Raw genomic sequence first — 23,118 nt, forward strand, 5'->3', positions numbered from 1 at the left:
CATCGTTGCCATAATTTTTACTACTGAGCGCACTCACAAACAGTTTAATTGGCTTGTTATGAATTTCGCGGCACTCGCGTATAGCACTCTGGGCCCATAACCTGTTGAAAAGGTCCGTAAATAAAAGGCCGCGCAACTTGAAAAGTACATGAGTTTTTATTTAAGAGAATACATCCGTCTTGGTAGAGCGATCGGAACGGAATAAGACAATGAGATAGATAATGAATAATGAGGATAGGATCATAAAAGAATAGCCGAGAAGTCACGCAGCGCGAATATTGATATGTGTGACTCACGGGTAACAAAATCTAAGATAGCTAACAAAGACCTTGAGTTCGTTGATTCAAGACCTTATTCCTGACAAATACATAGTACATAGTATTTATAAAAAAAAGATTAACCGATTCTTATCAGAAATAAATATATATATGTTTATTAGCATGTTAATCAAATACATTATTTATATTATATATATTTTTTATATTAAATACCTTTTTGTATATACTATACTACGTTAATTACATTTTAGTTTGTAATTAAATACATTAATAAAAAATTTTTGAAAGTAAATTACATATAAATACATTGAATAAATTTTTGAAAGTAAATTACATTAAATACATTGATTAAATTTTTGAAAGTAAATAATTGAATACATTGATTAAATATATCAGAATACGTTGTTTAAATTTTTGATAATTAAATACATAGTATTTATAAAAAAAAGATTAATCGATTCTTATCGAAAATAAATATGTATATGTTTATTAACATGTTAATTAAATACATTATTTATATTATATATATTTTTATATTAAATATCTTTTGTATACTATACTACGTTAATTACATGTTAATTTTAAGTAAAATGTAATGTAATCAAATGTAAATAAAATAAAATTATTTATTTTTATACTTTTAATTCGTGTAAGATTTCATTTTATGACATTTTATGACAATTGAAGTTCCATTCCGGCTTTAACTTTACTCTGTGCTGTGACAACTACATTTTCATTTGTAAATCTGAAAAGAAAACTTTATTTTAATAAATATGGCTTATGAATATTTAATGGAGTACTATTACAGAATAGATATACTTAACTTATCTAATAGAATTCTTCGTTTATTTTTGTCACTAGTCAATGGTTGGTCTTTTAAGGAATTTGCTCAACTTAATTCACATTAAATCAAATCGTTAAACCTTGAGATATTTAATTTTGGTGTTTGCTAAATTCACAGCTTTTCTTATTTGCACAATAACCTGAAGTATTTGCAAAAAGAATGCTTGACTAGAAGCTTTACTAACAAGAACAGCTACTGATATTAATTGAAGTTCTATTCCAACTTTATCTTTACTCTGTGCTGTGACAACTACATTTTCATTTATAAATCTGAAAAGTAAACTATGAATATTTAATAAAGTACTATTACAGAATAGATATACTTAACTTATCTAATAGAATTCCTCGTTTATTTTTGTCACTAGTTAATGGTTGGTCTTCCAAAGAATTTCCTTGACTTAATTTACAATAAATCAAATCGTTAATATGTTCACACATCATGTTTATCAATTATCGCATCTTCTTTATAAATCTGAAAAGTAAACTATGAATATTTAATAGAGTACTATTACAGAATAGAAATAGATATACTTAACTTATCTAATAGAATTCCTCGTTTATTTTTGTCACTAGTTAATGGTTGGTCTTCCAAAGAATTTCCTCGACTTAATTTACAATAAATCAAATCGTTAATAAGTATGTTCACACATCATGTTTATCAATTATCGCATCTTCCAGGAATAACTTTAATCCATCTCCTGAATTATTAGTAAATACCTCGTTTTAATACTTGATTGCCATTACTCAAACTTTTGATCTTAATACCGATCGTATGACAACTTACGTTTACTTTATTATTTTTTTATTTATTACGAGATCATCACTCATCACTCATTACCACTAAACTGACACATCAATAAAGACAGTCGATAAATGAAGCAGAGTCGATAAATCAATCCACACCATCTAACGGCGCAAAAACGAAAAGGACATTTTCGTCGTCGACGACGTTAAAGATAAAATAAGATTTTACTCTTGCAAGCAAATTTTACATCGCGATATCTTTGTTTGTAGAAAACGTAGCAAAAAAATAAAAATACTTTTATTATATAAATCGACCCTAATCTACACAATGAACCTATGTAGAAAGCGATTGGTTCAGCCATTGTCGAGATCCAAATATGTACGAATTTCTTAAAATGGGTTTCGCGTAAATATAGGCAGGTAGTACGCTGCGCCTATACTTGGCGCGAGGCACTACCGTGCCTCTTGATAAGGTGCGGTTTCGATTGCGCCCTTCGCGGTGGTGAACGTTAATCTGAAATGTTCACTGGTTAAGTATGTGTGTGTAAAGGTGTTAGCATATCATGCTGGATAGGTGTGTGAGTTTCGCGGGTCGTCTTCATCGTGGGAATGAAGATGCAGCGTCGGCTAAAGGTACGTACTTTTTATCTTTGGTATAAGGTTCTATGCACGGATAACAATTACTTTCTTGGAGCTTTGGTTTATCAAAATTCGCTCTCGGCTTCAGCATCAAAGTTTTTCGTTCGTCTCGTTAGTAAGCCGTTGACAGTCGTGGCGGTAACGTTAATTTGAAGTTGGTTTTTTGTTTTTTTTTTTGTAAAAAAAAAGGAAAAGGAGAAAAGAATAATAGAAAGTAATTGTTAATTTGCTTAAAGTTATAGATATGTTGTGTGTATGCTCGTGAAATTCAGTATTGTTTTTGTGTTTTTTAGTGGATTCGCAACAGTATTTCTATGTGTGCGAGGAGTGTTACTTGGCGTTTCGGCCAAGGGTATGCTCCGACTGTGTAGGACTGCGGGCCCGACATCGGGTGCGCTATTTCTGGCACCGCCTGGAGCCGCGCCTGCAGATGCAGACGACGCGGGATTTAGAGTGCCGCCAGGTAACCGTGGTTCCTGGTGGCTACATTGGTGAGTCGAATTATTTTGTTATATTGTTGTTAGGATGCGATAGCTAGAATAAGATATTACAAATATTAAATTACACTAAATGACACACGCCGTTCCTGAGAAGAATCGTGCGTCAATAAGCTTTGTCAGCTCCCCTTAAGTTCACGGAAAGAACAATAGATTTGCGCACGACTTGTGCACACGACTTTGCACACGAGCTCAAGAGTGGGCACCCGCGCATTACTGACGCCCCGAGAGAACGTTCATTCTCATCCGTACTCTCCCTGTAATAACTTAGTGAGAATCAGAGTAGTAAAATAAATAGAGTTATCTTTTAATTCTCTTTGTCCTTATTTGAAAATATACACAAACCTAACAATTGTACATGGTTTTTGTTGTTGCTATGTATATTTTTTTTTTTTTTTTTTTTTTTTTGCTTATCGACTAATTTGTTTTGCTTATGCTTAATGCTCTATGAACGCTTTTAGTCTGTTTGCATGTACTTTTATTATTTTTCTGCCTTTTCTTATGCTAAAGTTAACATCGCTATGCTTTTGTACTACTATGTACGGTCCTATCCACAGCGCATCTAATTTCTTGGACCGGCCGCGTCGAACCGTTTCGTCGTACAGAAGAACGGAATCTCCGACTCTGAACTCGCGTTTTCGGAAGTCTTTGTCGTAATTTTCTTTCGCCTTTTCTTTCTCGGTTTTCGCGTGATCGTGTGCGAGAGAGTTGGAAGCCCGTAATCGTTCGCGTAATTCATTTGCATAATCGTCATATGAATACGTTTCTTTCGGCGCGGTCTTCAGTGCTGTCGGTAATGTAGCACGATGTCCGTAGATAAGTTCGAAGGGGGTTAATCCGGTTGCCGTATGCGGGGTTGTGTTATATGTAAACATTGAATATGGCAACCATTCATCCCAATCGGATTGATCTTCGTCGATGTAATGTCGTAGGTACTCGGCCAGTGTTCGATGCGATCGTTCGAGTGCGCCGTTAGTTTGCGGATGATATGCAGTTGTTTGTATTTTTTCCATCTGTAGTAGTTTACAAATGTTTTTGAAAATATTGCTCGTAAAATTTGTTCCTTGATCGGAAAGAACGTATTCCGGTATCCCGTGTTCAAAAATTATTTGAGTCACGAACGCTTTTGCTACGGTCGCGGCTTCTTGGTTCGGGATAGGAATCGCTTTACTAAATTTCGTGAGATTATCTTGAAACGTTAGAATGTATTTATTATTATTGTTCGTTATCGGTAGCGGTCCTACTATGTCTAGGGCGCATTTTTCGAACGGTCTAGTCGGCGTGTCTGTGATTATTAGCGGCATTTTTGTCTTCCTTGATAACTCATTCTTCTGGCACTGTTCGCATTTCTTTATGTATTCCTCTATGTCTCTTCGCATGCCTGGCCACTCATGCTGTAATCTGATGCGGTGTAGTGTACGTGTGATGCCTTGGTGTCCGCCTATTGGTGTGTCGTGGTATTCATGTAAGAGCTTCGCTTTTTCTTCTGTTGAATATGTGTTCTTTTCTTTTAGTACGTATATTGGGAGCTTTTCTTCTTGCTGCGGGGGGTTTCTGCTAAGCGCGTCCGCGTTCGTGTTCTTCTTTCCGTCTTTATGGACTATTTTGTAATTATACTCTTCGAGTTTCAATCTCCACCTTATCAGGCGGGACCCAGGATCATTTACGTTGAACAGCCAGATCAATGGTTAGTGGTCTGTTACAATCGTAAATGTTGTTCCATAGATATAGGGTCGGAAATGTTTCACCGCCCATACTATCGTGAGTAGCTCCTTCTCTGTCGTGCTGTAGTTTCTTTCAGCCTTGTTTAATATACGGCTTGCATATGCAATCGGATGATCCCTTCCTATCTCCCCTTGCGAGAGGATGGCTCCGATTGCATGATCCGAGGCGTCCGTTGTGACGATAAACGGGCGCGTGAAATCGGGGTATTTAAGTATCGGTGCGGTGGTTAAATTCTCCTTTAATATTTCGAACGCGTTCTGTTGGTCCATTTCCCATCGAAATTTTTCGTCCTTTTTCGTGAGCGTCGTCAATGGTTTCGCGATTTTCGAGAAGTCTTTTATAAATTTCCGATAGTATCCGGCTAGTCCGATAAATGATTGTACGTCTTTTAACTTTTTGGTACCAGAAAATTTTTACCGCGAAAATTTTGGAAGGATCGGGTCGAATTCCATTTTCGGTTATCAGATGTCCGAGATATAGTACTTCTTTTCGTAAAAACTCGCACTTGTCCGGTTGCAATTTTAAATTATTTTCTCGTAAACGTTTGAAGACGGCTTCGAGTCTCTTATTGTGTTCTTTTAGCGTTGATCCGTAGATGACTATATCGTCTAGATACACGAGACACTTGATACCGTGTAGACCCGATAAGACCGAGTTCATCATGCGCTGAAATGTTGCCGGTGCATTTTTAAGTCCGAAAGGCATCCTATTGAATTCATAATGTCCCTCGGGTGTAGAAAACGCAGTTTTCTGTTCATGCTCTTCCTTCATCTGGATTTGGTGGTATCCTGATGCCAAATCCAGGGTCGTAAAATACTTCGCGTGCCCGAGTTGATCGAGTATATCGGTCATATTTAGAATAGGGAAAGAATCGCCTATTGTAATATCGTTTAGCTTTCTAAAATCGACGACTATTCTTAGTTTCGATTTTCCGGATGCGTCGGCTTTTTTGGGGACCACTAGTATGGGTGCGTTCCATTGGCTTGCGCTGGTTCCTATAATTCCCTCGTCGAGCATCTTCTTTACCTGCTCCCTTACTTCTACCTTGTGTTTCTCGGGCAGTCGGTAAGGGCGGCAGCTAATTGGCCTACTTTCCTTTTCCGTAACAATTTTGTGCGCGACAGAGTCAGTAAAGGAAAGCGGGTCGCCTTGCAACTGGAAAATGTCGCAAAAGCTTTCGCAGATTTTTGTCAATTCACCTTTTTCTTCTTTATTCAAGTGTTGGATTCTAAGCTGCTTTTTAACGTGCTCTCTTCGCTGCTGCACTGCGGCTATATTTGGCTTATCTTGTAACGCGAGCGCGCTGACCGTGCACAATTGCGGCTCCGCTTCTATGTGTACTGCGGGTGTATGGAATGGCACGGCTGTGTCTCGTGTGTTCAATATGCTTATGGCACAAGTATTATTTTCAGGGGCAACTAGACAATTGCCTATGAACACGCCGGGTTTAAGTTCATCGGCATATATTATTCCGATCTGGTTGCTGTCAGTGACGGCTTGTATTATCGTTTCGCTTCTCGGTGGTAGCGTCGTGCGTACGTATGGTTGTAGCGGGATCACGGCGCGGTTAATTATCAAAAGTCCGTTCTCGACGTCGTATACGGTGCGCTGCGCTTTAAGAAAATCCATCCCGAGTATCCCGTCGTACGCAATGGGAAATTCGTCGGGCACTACGTGCATAATGTGCGAGATCGTACTGTCTCGTAAGTAAATTAACACGCGGGTTGTTCCAATTGTTTGCGCCTTATGTCCGGTCACACCAGTTAGAGCCATCGATACAAGGAGAGCACAGACAATGAGCGGACCAGAGTCAGACACGGGGTCCGAGGCATCAAACAGACCAGAAATCATTTTAACTCTGGCCAGGGAGCTTGTTATGGCGGATTTGGAAACTAAGCATAGAGCCTCCATAGGCAAAGTTCCACTGTTGGGAGATCCGAGAGAGTCTCCAGGCCCTACACCCAAAAGGGCACTAAGAGAGAGAGCACCAGCCAAGGACCCCGACCAAGGAGGAAGCAAGCGAGGAAGATTACCAAGAGAGGCACCCCCCAGGAAGAGGAGGAAGCCTGAAGACGACTCCGATGGACCCAGCATCAAAGATGTTCTCAATGCCATTGAAGAAATGAAACAATCCTTAACAAGCCAAATAAGTGCAGTTCTTCATAAGCAGGATGAACACATGAGGACACTAAGCACTCGCCTGACAGTGTGTGAGGATAGAATAGCTGCACTTCAGGCCACCAAATCCTCCGCTACAATTCAACATTCCATGGCTGTACAAGAAGCAGTCACAGTTGCAATAACAGGAGGGCAAGGAGCTTCTGCAAGGCCACAGCCTGGGCCTACACCTCACACAACATCTGTTGGAACCGGCAGAAGGAGAGGGCTGGTGTCCCCTACCAGGCCTAAACCAAGGGACATGGGACCAAGCACATCACGAGGATGAACCTGTGACAGACACATTACTAGAGAATGCGATCAGATTTTAGGGCAACTTCCATACCATGGTGAAAACGCCAGTTCTCGTCCGATCACTGAAGCTAAGCACCATTGGGCACGGTCAGTACTTGGATGGGTGACCGCTTGGGAACACCGTGTGATGTTGGTCGATTCAGTGTAAATCGGTGTATCGCCCTTCAGCTTCCCCAATTTGACGAGGGTGATAGCAGCACCGGTGTCCAGCAAGAACGTCATTTTCCCGCCCGTGGCTTGTAATACGGGCAGGGTGACGAGATCCAAGTGACGATTCTTGTTGTCGTCTGAGATGTGTGACACCTGATAATCTCGCGCGGGCCGCGTCTCGTGACGTGCCTCGTTATCTACGCGCGTGTCGTCGTGTGTCGGTTGTCTCGTAGGCGCTCTTGCTCTCTCCTCCGGTAAGGTTGAATGCACCGTGGTCGTCCGTCGGGGTGTTCGCGGGGGAGCTCGGTTATCGCGTCGTGCTCCTTGCGGTGTCTCGCTGTCCCTTTTTAACTTACGGCATTCTTCGCGCGTGTGATATGGCTTGTTGCAGTAATTGCAAAATTTGTCCGTGGTACTAACGCGCGGTATATTTTCGGCTCTGGGCAAGCCGTACCTGGGCGCGTACCTGCCGGTGCGACACAGGAATCCCGGGTGCCCCTGCCTCCCGCATCTGTTGCATGTTGGCACGGGGGGGCGGTTTGCCGGAATGCGCGGGAAGTTTCGCTCGATGTACGCTCGCTCGTTGTATGTGCGTACGGGTGCGCTACGCTGCCTTTTTTCCGCTGCAGCTCCTGCTACCGCTTCTTGTAGCGTCCTGTAGTTCTGTGACCGGACGATTGTCTGTAGATGCGGCAGCAGATTCGTCTGATAATTGTTCAACACTTGTTTCTGGAGCGAGTTCCATATCCCGTGTTTTTCGTTCGCCGTGTAGTTGGAGTCTTCGCTCAACGCGTCGTATAGCTCGGTTACTAACGTGTCGGCTCGGGTTCCGTATGTTTGCGCGCTTTCTCCCGTGCGCTGACGTAGCTGGTTGAATTCCAGCTGGAGGTGTGCTGTACCTCGTCGCTGCACGTAGCCCTCTTCGATTTCGCGTATGAATTGCGCGAAGTTTAGAATTTGTTTTGATTCAAATCGCGAGAGTGCTCGTCCCGTAAGTTTTGTGTAGAGTATAGCCGCCAATAACTCATCCACGTCTTCCGGGTCTACTTTTCGCGCTGCATATTCGCATGCCTTAACGAACTTTTTTACGTTGTTTTCGCTCCCGTCGAATGAGGGTATAAATCCGATTGCGTTTTGCAGCGTTAAGTATTGCCGCGGGTTGTTGAGAGAATGCCGTACATCTCTTTGGGGCCGTCTCGGGGGTGGCACCGGGTGCTGCAAGGAGTCCGCCGTCCTGTTGAGCCTGGCGCCGTATCTTTGCGCGAGATATTCGTTCTCTAATCTTTCTACTCTCGTTGCGGTCAGTGATATCGCGTCGAGTATCGTGAGCATCGCGTCGTCGCGCGTTGTGCCGCCTGGTCGCGAGATTGGTGAGGAGTGTCGACACTGCGGTTGTGTTGTGTTTGTGTTAGCGCCGGGTTCCGTGTTGATGATAGAGTTTTCGCCGTGTGAGGTCCGCGCTCTCGCGCATTCCCCGCCTGTAAGCGAGGGCTCGTTCCTTTCGCCGTTATCGGTCATCATGAATATAAATCGCTGGTCTTCGGGTGCAAATATTTCGCTCACTAGCGATCCTATTGACGATCGGCGACTTTGGTTACCGGATTCTTCGGCTTCTCGGTAATTCACGAAATTCGCGTTACCCGAATACATGGGTACAGGGAGGGAGATTCCGTTCGTAAATTCGTAACTCGCGCTATCGCGGTCCAAGATTTCGCCGCCTACCGTTATTTCGCGGATAAAACTTCGCGTTTGATTCGTTAGCCTACACGGAATTCTTTTAAAGATAGGTTGTAGGTTTTCGAGCTCGGTAATGCCGTTCAACCACGATAGGCGCGACGTGTGACAGTGTAGTAGGAATTCGCCGCGGTACATATAATTTTTATTCGCTTTTTCGCCCTGTATATATAGATATAACTAACTTACAATAGCGCCGGTAACAGCATGCTGCTTGATAGCTGATGAGTCGCGATGTTCTCAGCTTGGCTGCTCGTACGCTTCTCTATCTCGTATTCGGTCTGCTTGGCTGCTTATCTGAGTGGCTGCTTATCTGCGTGGCTGCTGCTCGTAGTTACGCTGGTCAGGGAATGCTCAGGTTTCACGTCCGGCTCTCCCTTGCTTACGGTCTTCTTCTATCTTCTTATTCATAAAATAAGTTCTCACAAATTTTTTATTTGTTTGTTGCAGAGGTCCCGCACTATCAGTCGGACGCCCAATAGGAGGAAGGGCGACGACACGAGGGCGACTAAACTCCGGGGGGCGAATCCCACCGTTGCCACCAGTGTTGCACCGCGGGGGTGCCGTGGGATTCGTTCTCCGGAGAGAACTGTAGCTTTGGAATAAAGTCGCCTTTTTGTTAAATTGATTAACTTTTTTTTATTTCCTTCTTCCTTTTTATAAAGTTACACTTGCACTTATTATTCGAGTATAGATTCCACGCGAGATACTTGTTAGCGACTGCCTGTCCGGGCCGCGGCTGCCCCTATATATCTCCTACTGTTGCTATGCCAAAAATCATAGCAATCAGCGGAATCGCGGGTGGCAACCGCGACTGTCCTCGGACATTGCGTCCCGGCCGGAATTGCCGGGTTACCTTGATCGGCGGTATTCTGCCGATCAAGCTAAATGGTCGCGCGCGTGCGACATTCAGGCGTTATTCCCGAGCTTCTGTTGCTAAGGGCTCGGGATATAACATCTCTTTCAGATAAAAAATTCGGTTACCCTCGTGTTACGTCCTGTAACTCCACATCTCCTTTTTCCGACATATGGTAGATAAAGTAGATAATAAAAAGTATACCGAATGTATTGGCATCAGTAGATGGGTATAGGCCGGTTCTGGACCAATTCGTGTTAGTGTGTCCGTGTGACCTAGGGCGAGGGGTAATGACGTCACGCGGGGAGGGGTGTTTTTCCAGGAATCGCTCCTTTGTCTGCGATTCTCGGAATCGATTGTTTATAAATATAACAATAACATAAAAGTTATGAAATATGATATTTTAATTACGTAATATGATATTTTAATTACGTAATTTGATATTTTTAAAAATAAATAAGTGCGTTATCGCGCCGCGGTATTTTCCTGCGGCATCGCGAATTTCAAAGGGTTGGCATTTTTTCAAAAGGGAGGGGGTGTCTTATTTTTACAGGGGTAAAGGGGTGGGGGTGGGTGTTGGGGGTGATCACGCGAGTCTTAGTCATGGCGTCGGCGGCGGCGAGCGGCGGGGCGGCGGCGGATCGCAAAGGATCGCGCGCCCATCGTTCCGTCTCGCTCGCACCCGTTCGCGCCGCCTATCGTTCCCTCTCGCTCGCTCTCGTTCACGCGTTCGTCACCATCGACTACGACTCGCTCGCACCCGTTCGCGCCGCCTATCGTTCCTTCTCGCTCGCTCTCGGTCACGCGTTCGTCACCATCGACTACGACTCGCTCGCACCCGTTCGCGCCGCCTATTGTTTATAAACAATTTAGTACACGCTCATACGATTCGAATGCGGGTGACGCTGCACGTACACCCCCGGCTAATCGCTCCTCCTTATTATCTGGTTTCTCTCTCACTCAGATACGTATGTTGCATACGAACGAGGGCGGACTCACAATTATAATAAAATGAAGGATGGAATAGAAGCGATTAAAAATGATACGTGCCGATTACAAAATTATATATTTATTTTATGAATATGCGTTAAAATATATTACACAGTTTTATACATTTATTACAAGCGCAAGTAGTTCGCAATCTACAATTTGTTGTTCGTCGAAGGAATCGCTGCTGCGTATAGCGCTCACTGCCTCGGTGCGATTCCTCGATGCGGAAGCGATTTTGCAAAATCGCTCGTATTTGTCGTCGATCTTCGGTAGGACTTTGTTAAGTACGTTGAACGTCAAAGAGACGCAATCATCGAAATCCAGCATTCGCGTGAACGTAGCTTCGGTCATGGCCATACGTGTGTCGACCGATTCGAGTCGTACAAGTTTCATTTCGTTCATGCGGCAAATTCGTACTGTGAGCGAACCTATGTTCGCAACGTCGTACGGTTGCTTCGGTCGATCGTGAAGCATATTCAGAATTGTCCATCGATGCTCGCACAGTTCTTTCCAGGTGTCGAGCGACATGGTTAATTCATCTCCTCGATTATCACCTATGATGATTTCCGCAAAACAACGCGTGCCAACGTTCACGCCGATCTCAAGATATTTGTATCCCGTTTGAGTCAGTGGGTATCGCCGGCAGAGTAAGCGCGTCACGTATCGTTTTGGCGAGATGCTGGAAATTAAATAAACGCAATTATGAATATAAATATATTAATTGGAAGTAATTAATTTTATAAGAATGAAAAAAAACTTACTCGTTAAATTTTTTCTCGCTAGATGAGGCTTCAGCACCGCAATCATTTCGACGCACTTCGTAACAGTTTCTCTCGTTGTAATACATCGTCGTATTCGCAGTCGTATTCGTAGTCGTAAAGGAAGTCGTTGCTGCGGCCAAAGCGAAGAATGTACTGATCGCACGATCTGAGGGTACCTCGAGTCGAGGACGGTTGCGAAAAATCCCCTCTTTCATTAATTAAAATTTGCATAGAGTGGGGAAATATAAAACGCAGTTAGAAAAATTTTTGGAGAGGGTAATTAAGAGAGGGGGTGATTGGGGAGAGGGTAAAATAATCGAAAGACGTACATGTATAGGTATGTGATACAAAAAAAGTTTTTATTCAAAATTATACGTCATCATTTTGATGGTTACGCCACCAATTGTACAATTTAAATACATTTTGTACGGCGCAATTTTTGCAATGTCTTCTACAGCGGAAAGTATTCGAATCGTCCAAATCGTTGAGCGATTCAATGTTTTCAAAATCCTCTTCGATGTTCCTGACGATCAGATTGTCTGTGTAGAATTTGATATCATCATAATCGTCGCCGTAGTAATCCTCTTCAAGCATATCTTGCAGCCAATCGCGTTTTTCTAGTCCTTTAACGTATACGATGGCGTGATCGTAGCAGTCCTCCTCATTCTGTAGGGCTCTGATGATCAGGCGTTTAGCCCGACTGTATGGAACGTCCCCATCTTCCCACGCTATACCGTGATGATTTCGTACCAGCCAGGTAACGAGACGTCTGTCATCTCGCGATACTGCACCCCACGACATAGGAGTCGTAAAGACGTAATGCGCGAGAACGGCACCACCTCGCAGCACCGCTGCTTCCTTCACGACGAAACGTCGTCCAATGGGATAACCTTGCAGATCGACGAACGTTGGTGTGGACATGATGATGACGTTTGACGATGCGACTCAATCGAAGGAAGTTACAATACTGAATACGCGCGAGCAAATTCATTGGTCTTGTTAATTTCCCCCTCCTTTCCAAATCGCATTACTTTTTTAAATGCTTCGAGACAAAATCCGTCACGCGTTCCTGAAGTCGTTCGGTTCGCGACTTTTTATCCGTTTGCGTGAATGCATCAACCACTGTGTTTCCCGAGGGTGTCACTCGATACGTCATTCCTCTGTTCAATAAGTGATCCGTCGATCTAGGATCCGTTTGCGTACCTTTATCTTCCTTCATGCGACTCGCGTTATCGCACCAACAAGACGGTTGATACTTTGATGGTTTCATGACGACGATGACAATCTCTCTCTCTCTCTATCGACGTTACGCATACGACGGAATGGAAGTGAATACGCAACGTTTATCGATTCACCGCTTTACATACACACGTCGAAGATCATTTCTACGTGATCTTACGTACAACGTTGGTCAACGGATTGTATTGAACCAAACGATCGTGTATGATGAGACAGTAAGCCGTGGTATTTGGCGCTACATTGTCCTTGCATTCAAACTCTAATCTCACGTCCACGGTAGCGGTTTTAACCGACTCGTTTTGACGCGAGCAGTCGATGATGACGAACGGACCGTTGAGCAGAAACGACGTGACGGTGAGATTCGGTTCGAGATACTCGTAGCCGTAATATTCTTTGCAGAAACGCGCGTACGCGTCGTAGAGAATCGCGTATCTACGTTTGCTAAAGTCGAGGTTCATATCGTCGTACGGGTAGCACTCGGAGTTGAGATAGAGCTTCACGTTGGTCAGTTTGCAGTCGTCGAAACGACTGTTGTCCTCGGACATGATGTTCTTTCGACCTGTCTGCAGAGCGAAGATGACGTATCGAGGTTTCTCGAGTTGCGTGGCGGTCTTGATGGCCCACGAGTGCTTGGTCGTGAGTTGCAGTAGCGGAAACTCATACAGATCCCATGAGCGAAATCCCATACTGACGAATCGACCGCTCTCCAAGGTGCGCAACATCGCCAATTTCTTTACCTCGTTTAAAAGTACGTGAGGCATACGCCATTGTATTTTCAGCAAGTCAACCTTAGGCTCGACCGCGGAACTGCCCACCAGGCAATTGTTGTCGTTGCGCGCTCGTATGAGAATCAATTCGTGACGAGCGTTGATCACGACGCGTCTATAGTCCTCGCAAAATCCCAGCAGCATGTTGAGCGGTACGCAGAAATTGAAGTAACCGTTTGCATTGATCGTGGGACTGAGCCATCCCGCGTTCCGCAGAATCACGCTCCTGTTGGACGAAACAGTCGCGTAATTTTTCAGCGTGCTGGTTATGCCGACATTTCGGTTACGATCGATCTCCACACCGTCGAGCTCGTATCGTATCTCGTCGAACATGAAGGCGATGCAGTTGTCTCCGAGAGTCACGTCAGCTCCCGCAACCACCTTGCCCTTCGTTAATTTTCCCTCGACGTAGAGAAAACTATCGTGCGGTAGCGTGTACAGATCTTGCTGTTGTATCGGTATTCTTATCTCATCGCTGTGTTCGAACGTCGTATTGGCGAACGGATTGTAAGCGTGAGTCTCGATCTTGACGATTCGATCGTCGAAGACCGGTTCGTCTCGGATATTCAAAATGTCGGACATCGTTCAGATAAAGTTATTTCGCACAGCGAATCCGAGCGATCTCAGAAATTCAACGTTTGTTTCGGTTAATCTTTTTTTTCTTCTTCCTATCCTTTCGACGCTATTTACAGCGAAATGTTGTTGTTGCGGTTCAGGCTGTTGGATCGTCCCAGCACCGAAACTGATCGTTGTAACGCGACTCGTTTTGTTCGGTATTAACATACCACGTTATCGTTGTGGTCGTCGTTGTTGTTGTCGCACGTGCAATCTGACGGTGATCTCCTCTCCGCGAAAGTCGAGCGGTCGACCGTTCTGGTTGGTGACGCGTATCGTGAGATCCGTAACGTATCGCACGATGATCGGCAGGTAAATGACTTGCGTGGGCGTTTCCGTGATCTTATATCCTGGTGGCACTTTCGGTGAAAACTCGTGAATCGTGTGCATGCGTTCGCCGTTGCAGTACGCTCCCGCGGTTACGTTACATTCGATGCGGATAATATTCAGGTTGATTATATTGATCGGTAAGTCGGACTCGTGCCATTTTCGCGGTTGCAGTACGCGGTGTGGCGAGAATCCGAGAAGCGGTCCCAACGAGTTTGGTTTCGAAAAGTTTACCGTGTACGCTGATTTGATCTCGCTTCTCATAGTGTTGAAGTTTGCGCGAATCGTTATCGAGAAATCATCGTTCTTCTCGCTCTTCTCATTACGATTACCATCGGCGGTGTCGCGTTGTCGCGGCATCGCATGTTTCAAAAATTTGTCTATTGCCTGTATCTCATACGATCCCTCGGGAATCGTAATTTCCTTGCCGTCCGTGCCGTAGTAGAATTTATTGTTTGTAGAATCGACGTTCGGTATGGTGTTGTAAGTCGCAAAGTCCGTGAGACCGAGCTCGTAATCACCGTCGCTGAAATCCAACGCCGGTGAGTAGCTCGAATGGAGAACGCTGCTCCTACCGGTTAACGTGAGCGTGATCGACATGTTCGAAGCGATACTGAGGCGAAGTATGTCGCGACGTCAGTTTTTAAACGTAATCGCGTCGATCGTACTTAAAAATCGCAGACACAGCTGTCCACAGATACTCTGATCGTACGTTTGATAGGATCGTCGATTGTATTCTATCGACGAGACGTCGACTCCGAGATATCTCACCAATTCTATGGGCGGTCGGAGATTACCGAAGCCGTCAAAGTACGCGACGCGATTTCCTCTTTTGGCGTACGCTACCCAGTGAGTCCCCGGACCCGTCACGTTGTCCAGGTTCACGATACCGCTCTCGTTTGTACGCGCACCACTCATAGGTAGGGTGTCGCGCATAAAGACGCCTCTGAAATAAGGAACGCGCATACGTCTGGCCAGATGATTCAACTGCACGTTTGTAGTCGCACCCAAAGGCATTTTTAACGTCTGCTCGACGTTTTTTTTTCTTCCTCTCTTCGCAACAGTCATACCTCTGCCGTACCTGTACGGCTTGAGAGAGAGACCCCGTCCACCGTTGTACGGGGCCAGATGTACGCCGGATCCACCGGCTGCCGCGCGAGCAGCTTTTCTCTCGTTTACGGCTCTCGCTATACTCGCGGCTCCACCGACAAGTGATCCGACTGCGCCGAGAATCGGAATGATCGGCAGCATGCCACCGCGCTTTGCTGTTGGAAGCATGCGTTTTTTGCGAATCGTACTTCTTCTTCTCCTCTTCGTAATCGTTCTGTTTCTCACAGTCCTCAACCTGTTCTTTCTAGTCGACATACCCATCCCAATTTTCGTTTTAGCTTTCATCGCAGCCCACACGGCTGCTGCGGCGGCTCTCTCGCGTAAGCCTGAATCTTTCGCTATAACGCGTTTTCCCGCTCTCTTGGCGAGTTCTTTGTCCGCTGCGTGTCTATCTGTGAGATCGTTGCTTCGCGCGTACGCCAAGTCGTGCTCGCGACACGCTTCGTCCAACGGATTAACGCCTCGATCGCCTCTCGCTATGCGTTCCTTCAGTCGAGTTCCCGGCCCGCAAAATTGATAACCGGGGATGTGCAGTTCGAAGGGGAGGGCGTTTATCGCGCGATTCAACAAACCTTTGCCGCAGCACTTTACTTCCGATGAAGCGGTAGACGACGTTGACACTCGCCGCACTCTCGGATTAACGGAGCAGGTCCGTCGATGTGCGTTTCTTGCCAGGGTTGATTGTAATGCTCGAGGCACCTGCGGTAGGTTCGAACCTCCGGATCTTCCGTCAAGTGCACGGGAAGTTTGTCCCACACGTGATGAACGTAATCGCCGCAGACGTGCAGCAAAACGGCTTTTGGTACGATGCTCAACTGTTCCGCGGTCAAATTCAACACGTCAAAGGGATGTTTCAGCGCGAGATACATGTCGATTAATGAGCTATTCGCGGGGTCGCGCGACTATAAATAGGCGCGCGAGTGATCGTCTCCGTACAGCGGGTACGAGATGCGGTTCGTGCGACAACCGCAGACGATACGCGTCGCGAATTGCGACGACAGATTACGACTGATGGACAGTCTCGAGAGGGAGAAAAAACGCAGACATGGTGAGATGCTGCCAAACACCGTGCGCGCGATCGTGTGCGGCCCATCGAACTGCGGCAAAACGAACGTTCTGATCAGTCTGTTGGAGAGTCCGCACGGTTTGCGTTTCGAGAACGTGTACGTGTACTCGAAGTCGCTGCAGCAGCCCAAGTATCAGTACTTGGAAAGTCTGCTGACGCCGATCGAAGAGATCGGCTATTTCACGTTCTCCAACAACAGCGACGTCGTTCCGCCGAGCGAGGCGCTTCCGCATTCGATCTTCGTCTTTGACGATATCGCGTGCGACAAGCAAGACGCCGTGAGAGAATACTTCGCGATGGGTCGTCACTCGAACGTAGACTGCTTCTATCTGTGTCAGTCGTACGCGAGGATACCGAAGCATCTGATACGCGACAACGCGAATCTGCTGATCCTGTTCAAACAGGACGGAACCAATCTGAAACACGTGTACAACGATCACGTCAACACCGACATTTGGTACGACGAGTTCAGCGTGTTGTGTCGCGAATGCTGGCAACGCGATCACGGTTTCGCGGTGATCGACAAGAACAGTCCGCTCGACAACGGGCGATACAGGCGAGGATTCGACGTGTTTGCGGTACCGTCGAGTTGATTTTTTAACAGATTGATGATATCGCGTGACAATCAGTCGTCGAAGACGCTTCGTCGAGAACGGATCGCGCGATACGATCGATATGACGGGGAGAAACGACAACCATGACGCGCGCGAGCATGAAAAGATTACGCGGGAGATCGAGAAGACGAGCGAGGCGATTCGCAGGAAGCATCGAGCTATAAAGACCGACACGATCGACGCCGACATCGCGTCGGAGAAGCGCCTCAAGCCCATCGTCGAACCTCTAAAGCGGATGGTCGAGACCGTCGAGGAATCCGGTATCGCGGTACCGAAGGTGGAGTCGAAATCGGAGCGATTGACACCGAAACTGGAGCGACGATTGTGGTCGACACCAAAACCCGAACGGCGTTTAAACGTCACGTTTGACGATTCGTTGTCGTCGGCAACGTTAGGCGATACGATCGTAGCTAATCCGTCATTGAGTGATACGACCGTCGATTCGTACGTTACGACCGAAAACGTCGAACTTCCGTCGACGCCACGGCCCCGCACATCGACGCCGCGGTTCGGCGTATCGACGCCGCGATCTGGCGTATCGACGCCGCGGCCCAGCGTATCGATGGCAACGATGTATCTGGAAGCGGCGAGCGGTGACAGAAGAATAAATATCGATGACGTTTTCGGTATATACTTTGACACGAACAAAGTAATGCTCGGGAACAAGCATGTCGAATTCGACCATAAAAACGATGATATAATCGTCGCTGGTAAGAGATATCCCGGTACGGAAGGTCTGTACGAGTTGATTTTCAAGAAGGTACCCGATGAAACCGCTTACACCGAGGCGGATAAACGTCACTACAAGAGCATACTCGAAGCGACGAACGCGCATAAGAAAGATTTCAGCGACAGCGGTCGCGTCATGGGTAACAGAGGCTCAAAGTACGTGAAGGTGATCGCACCGCTGCTGTCAGGCGATTCGGCCAGGAAATCGAGAAGAAAAAGCTCCGGTAAAGGATTACCTCGCCTCATGACGTTAAACGATCACACGATCGACTACGTGCACTGGGACGATCCTAACGAGCTCGTGGATCGTCTTCGATTGCTGGATGCTTCGCGTCGAGCCGGTCACAACGCTCACGACAACGAAATTCTGTCGATCGTCGAGGAACTGCGCGAGGCGGGTTTGATTATAAATTGATCGACCGGGAGGAATCGAGCGACAGAATCGATCATGTCTAGATCGCGCAAGTCGAGCGACGCAGGTCCCGAGAGGAGGCGACTCGTTGACGAGTTGCACGCCCCGGCGAGAAGAAATTTTCCGCGAAGACGCGTCGTGGTCAAGGGATATGACGATCTGTGGCAGGCTGATATCGTCGAGATGCAACCGTACGCGCGTTTCAATCGAGGCTACCGCTATATTCTTACCGTCATCGACGTACTCGGCAAGTACGCGTGGGCGATACCGCTCAAGAACAAAGGCGGCAGCGAGACGGCTGACGCTTTAGCGGAGTTGATGCGAAAGAGCGGGCGATGCCCGAAAAATCTGCAAACCGACATGGGAAAGGAGTTTTACAACGCCGACGTGCAACGACTTTTCGCGAAACGCGGCGTCAATCATTACTCGACATACTCGGTAATGAAGGCGTCGATAGTCGAACGATTCAATCGCACGCTCAAAAACGCCATGTGGAAGATGTTTACACTCAATGGTAATTATGAGTGGTTCGACGCGCTACCGCGTCTCGTAGACGAGTACAATAGGCGCAAGCATCGAACGATCGGCATGCGGCCCGTTGACGTGACACCTGATATCGCCAAAAACCTCCTCGACACCGTGTACAGCGCTATAAAGATAGCCGCTCCGGCCAAATTCAGGGTCGGTGATAAAGTACGCGTGAGCAAGTTTAAAATGATTTTTGAAAAGGGATACACTCCGAATTGGACCACCGAGGTTTTCACGATCGTTAAGGTGCAGCAAACTAATCCAGCTACCTATCTACTGGAGGATTATCGCGGTGAGGCGATATCCGGAGCGTTCTACGAGTACGAGTTGCACCGCGCGACGCATCCGGACGTGTATCTGGTGGAGAAGGTTCTGCGCAAAAAGGGTGACAAGGTCTACGTAAAATGGTTGGGATTCGACGGATCGCACAATTCGTGGATCGACAAAAACAGCATCGTTTAATAAATTTTTTTTATTTCACACATGTGTATATGTGATTCGATACAAAAAATGTATAAAAATGAGAAAAATATATAACGTACGCATTGTACAATGTTTTACTTCATTTGTATAATTACATCTATAATACATACTACATACTGCTTACTGCTTTACTGCGTACATGTATACTGCGTACATGTGTACTGCGTACATGTGAACTGCGTACATGTGTACTGCGTACATGTGTACTGCGTACATGTGTACTGCGTACATGTGTACTGCGTACATGTGTACTACGTAAGGGCATGCTAGCGACTACTAACTTAAACCTGTACATCATCGCATAAAAATATAAAACATGACCGTTTCGTCGGTCGTTTCGAGATTTCCGCAAAGAACACCTCAATCAACGCATCAAACACTCCACAAAATAAATTCAAATTAAGTTTAAAACGACATAAGCAACCAAGAACATCACATACACCGCATACACCGTAAAATAAAATATGCGAATGTTAACCCATACATTATATCGCAATTAACCGGTAAAACCAAAAAAGAAAAGAAATACCAACTATTGTACCGTCAGTAAAAATAAAGGGGTAAAGGAGTAAAGGGGGTAAAAGGGGTAAAGGAGTAAAGGAGTAAAGGAGTAAAGGAGTAAAGGGGTAAAGGGGTAAAGGGTAAACAACAAAACCAGTAACAACAAAACCAGTAACAACAAACCAGTTACAACAAAAAAAAAAGAAAAAGAAAAGAAATACCAACTCTTGTACCGTCAGTAATAAAATAAAGGGGTAAAAATACGAGCATAGTCGGAGAATATGACAACGCTAGGAATAAATTTTAAAAAAGATGCAATCTACGCATCAAACGGTACAAAGTGAAAATCAAATTAACTTTTGAAAAAACCATAAGCAAACAACAACACTTCATACACCGCAAAATAATAATTATTTTGTGCAATCCAGCCCATTTGCTAGCTGCAAAAATACCAAAAGAAAAAGAAAAAAATACCAACTATTGTACCGTCAGTAAAAATAAATAAAGGGGTAAAGGGGTAAAGGGGTAAAGATACGAGTATAGTTGGAGAATGACAGTGCTAGGAATAATACATATAATGTATGTTATTCCACGCATGCTTCATATAACGAGCTCGAGACTTTTATAAAATATTTTTAAACCAGATAAAATTGAAAAAGAGGCAATCATGAACGCATCAAATACTACAAAGTGAAAATCAGACTAAATTTGATAAAAAACCAAAGCAACCAAGAACATCTCATACTCCGCAAAATAAAAATGCAATCATGAACGCCTCAATCATCCCATCACTCTCCACAAAATGCTAAATATGCGAATGTTAACAATCACTCGAGAAACGTTGCGTCAATCGGAAGTATAATACATACTGCATACATGTATACCGCGTACATGTGTACTGCGTTTTTATCGAGGTATGCGATAATGACCCCACGGCAAGGTCTCGGTCGAGTTCGGCACGAGATATCGCTTGTCGTCGTACGGACTCAAAGCGATCTTTGTCTCGGACACGGTGTACACCTCATGCAATTTCGACCTGATGCACGATTGGTCGCGAGTCATAGCGATCTCGTCCTCGAGACACCTCACGTAATCGTCGAACGTTATAGTTCGCGCCACGACTCCGCTCTTTACACCCTTTGCTTTTTTGGTGTCTTTTCTACCGTCTACCCTGATCGCATACATCTTAGCTCTGAGTCCGACGAACTCTGTGACGATCGCACCGTTACACTCATCCTTCATTAAGCCGGGTATTTTTTTGTTCGCGAGAGGTATACCATACGCGTTATCGGGCGGATAGTCGCTCGTGTCGAACCTCGCGATATCGCGTTTCATCATCTCGTATACGTCGTCGCACTCGACGCTGTACACAAGACTGTCCGTGTCGGTATACATGACGCTACATTTGTCTCCGAAAGTCGGTATCATATACTCGTGATGAAACTCGTACAAGCATACTTTAGATATGTCGAGTATAGACATACCGACGTATATCGGCTTGGCGAATTTCACCTCGAGTTTACGTAATTCCACAGCTACTAAATTTTCCGCAAATACGCTTCTGCTGTGAAAATTCGGTTTGGCGATCATCGCCTCCACACCGCACCGTCCGTCCCACTGCGAGAGCAAGCGAACGTCGACGCGATTTCGTACGTTCTCCATCGTTTTACCGAACACCGCGTTGTTCATCAGTTTAAACAAATTTTTTTCAAAATCGTTGGTCGCACGAGTTCGATGTCGCGTGTTGAGCTCGATGTAATCGCGCAACCATGCCGATTGAGTGAATCGCAGCACGCGGTAAACCTTGGTGACGCGAAGACCGTGACGCGTGCACAGCTGCAGATTGCGATAGTGGATGACGTATCGCTTCTTATCACACAGCGTAGCCAAAAGTTTTACGTCGTGTTTCGCCCCCGGTGGTTTCTCTCGCGTGGGACAGAACGGCAGATCGGAGTGCGCGTCGTGCACGCTCGCGGGATACTCGAGATCCACCTCGAGAATATAACCCGTGGGCGAGTCCGCGGCGATCGCGTCTACGTCGAGGTTCGCGAGGTCGTTGTCGTCGACCCATTCGAAGTCCGCGTACGGTAACGGCTGACACATGGCCCATCCGTACAAGTTATTTACATCGTAATACACAATGTACGACGAAGGTTTCGACGAGTCGTAACCCGACCGCATGTATCTGTTATTGGCTCGCGCGTATCTGTTGGAGCATTGACTTAGACCGCCGCGTATACCGCGTTCGACGAACATCACCATGTCGATGTCGGTCAACAATTCGAAATTTATGCGCGTATGCTTGAGCATCGCATCCCACGTGAAACCGGGTAAGGTGTAGTAATGCGCGGGATCGAGTCCGTAACTCTCGACGCATCTGTCGCGAAAATTTTCAAATACGTCAGCCAATAACAGTACATCGGTCTTGAGGTACAGATCGCTGTACTCGCCCAGAGTTCGAACGGAGAACCGCTGCCATACGGTCTCAGCGTGCGCGTAATCTGACTCGGTCACCGTGTCACCGGTCAGCGAACTGAAGAATGAGTCGCGCGACGGTAAGCTTGACTCATTCAATTTTTCGACGCTGTTGACGTACTCGTACGGAAATACACCTTTTCGCGTCAGAAGATTGAAATTTTCTTCTGAAAGTGTCGCAAATTCAGCGCGCAAGATTCGCAATTTGTCTTTGGCGAGTAGAGACGATAATTTGTCGAGGCTAGCGTTCAAAAATTTGTACGAGTCTATAAAGCGCAACTTTATCGCAGTTCGCGAGTCCTGTCCCTCAGCCGTATCGTCAACGTGTTTCGTAAAGGAGATATATTTCTCCTTCGTTATCGGTAATAGATTAATTTTACCCTCGTACGCTGTGGCGATCTCCTTTATAACAAAGTGTGCATCGTAACCCGACAGATTGTGAAATACGACGGGGATGTAACGCGTGTCGCGGTATTGCAGGTTACATTTTGAGTGCGCGGGACCTCTATACCGACCGGTCAAATGACAATGATCGCGCACACGCTTCTCGTCCGCCGCAAACG

The 23,118-nt window shown here is 45.8% G+C and overlaps 1 non-coding gene across 1 annotated transcript; it reads left to right on the top strand.

Annotated features, from left to right (window-relative positions):
- Window positions 1-7,215: 7,215 nt before the first annotated feature.
- On the top strand, window positions 7,216-7,334 carry LOC139105253 (5S ribosomal RNA). The gene has a single exon (XR_011546148.1). It is a non-coding gene; the product is annotated as a 5S ribosomal RNA (ribosomal RNA).
- The last annotated feature ends 15,784 nt before the right edge of the window (window positions 7,335-23,118 follow it).

This window comes from Cardiocondyla obscurior, linkage group LG08 (genome assembly GCF_019399895.1).
Source record: "Cardiocondyla obscurior isolate alpha-2009 linkage group LG08, Cobs3.1, whole genome shotgun sequence".
Taxonomy (NCBI): Eukaryota; Metazoa; Arthropoda; class Insecta; order Hymenoptera; family Formicidae; genus Cardiocondyla; species Cardiocondyla obscurior.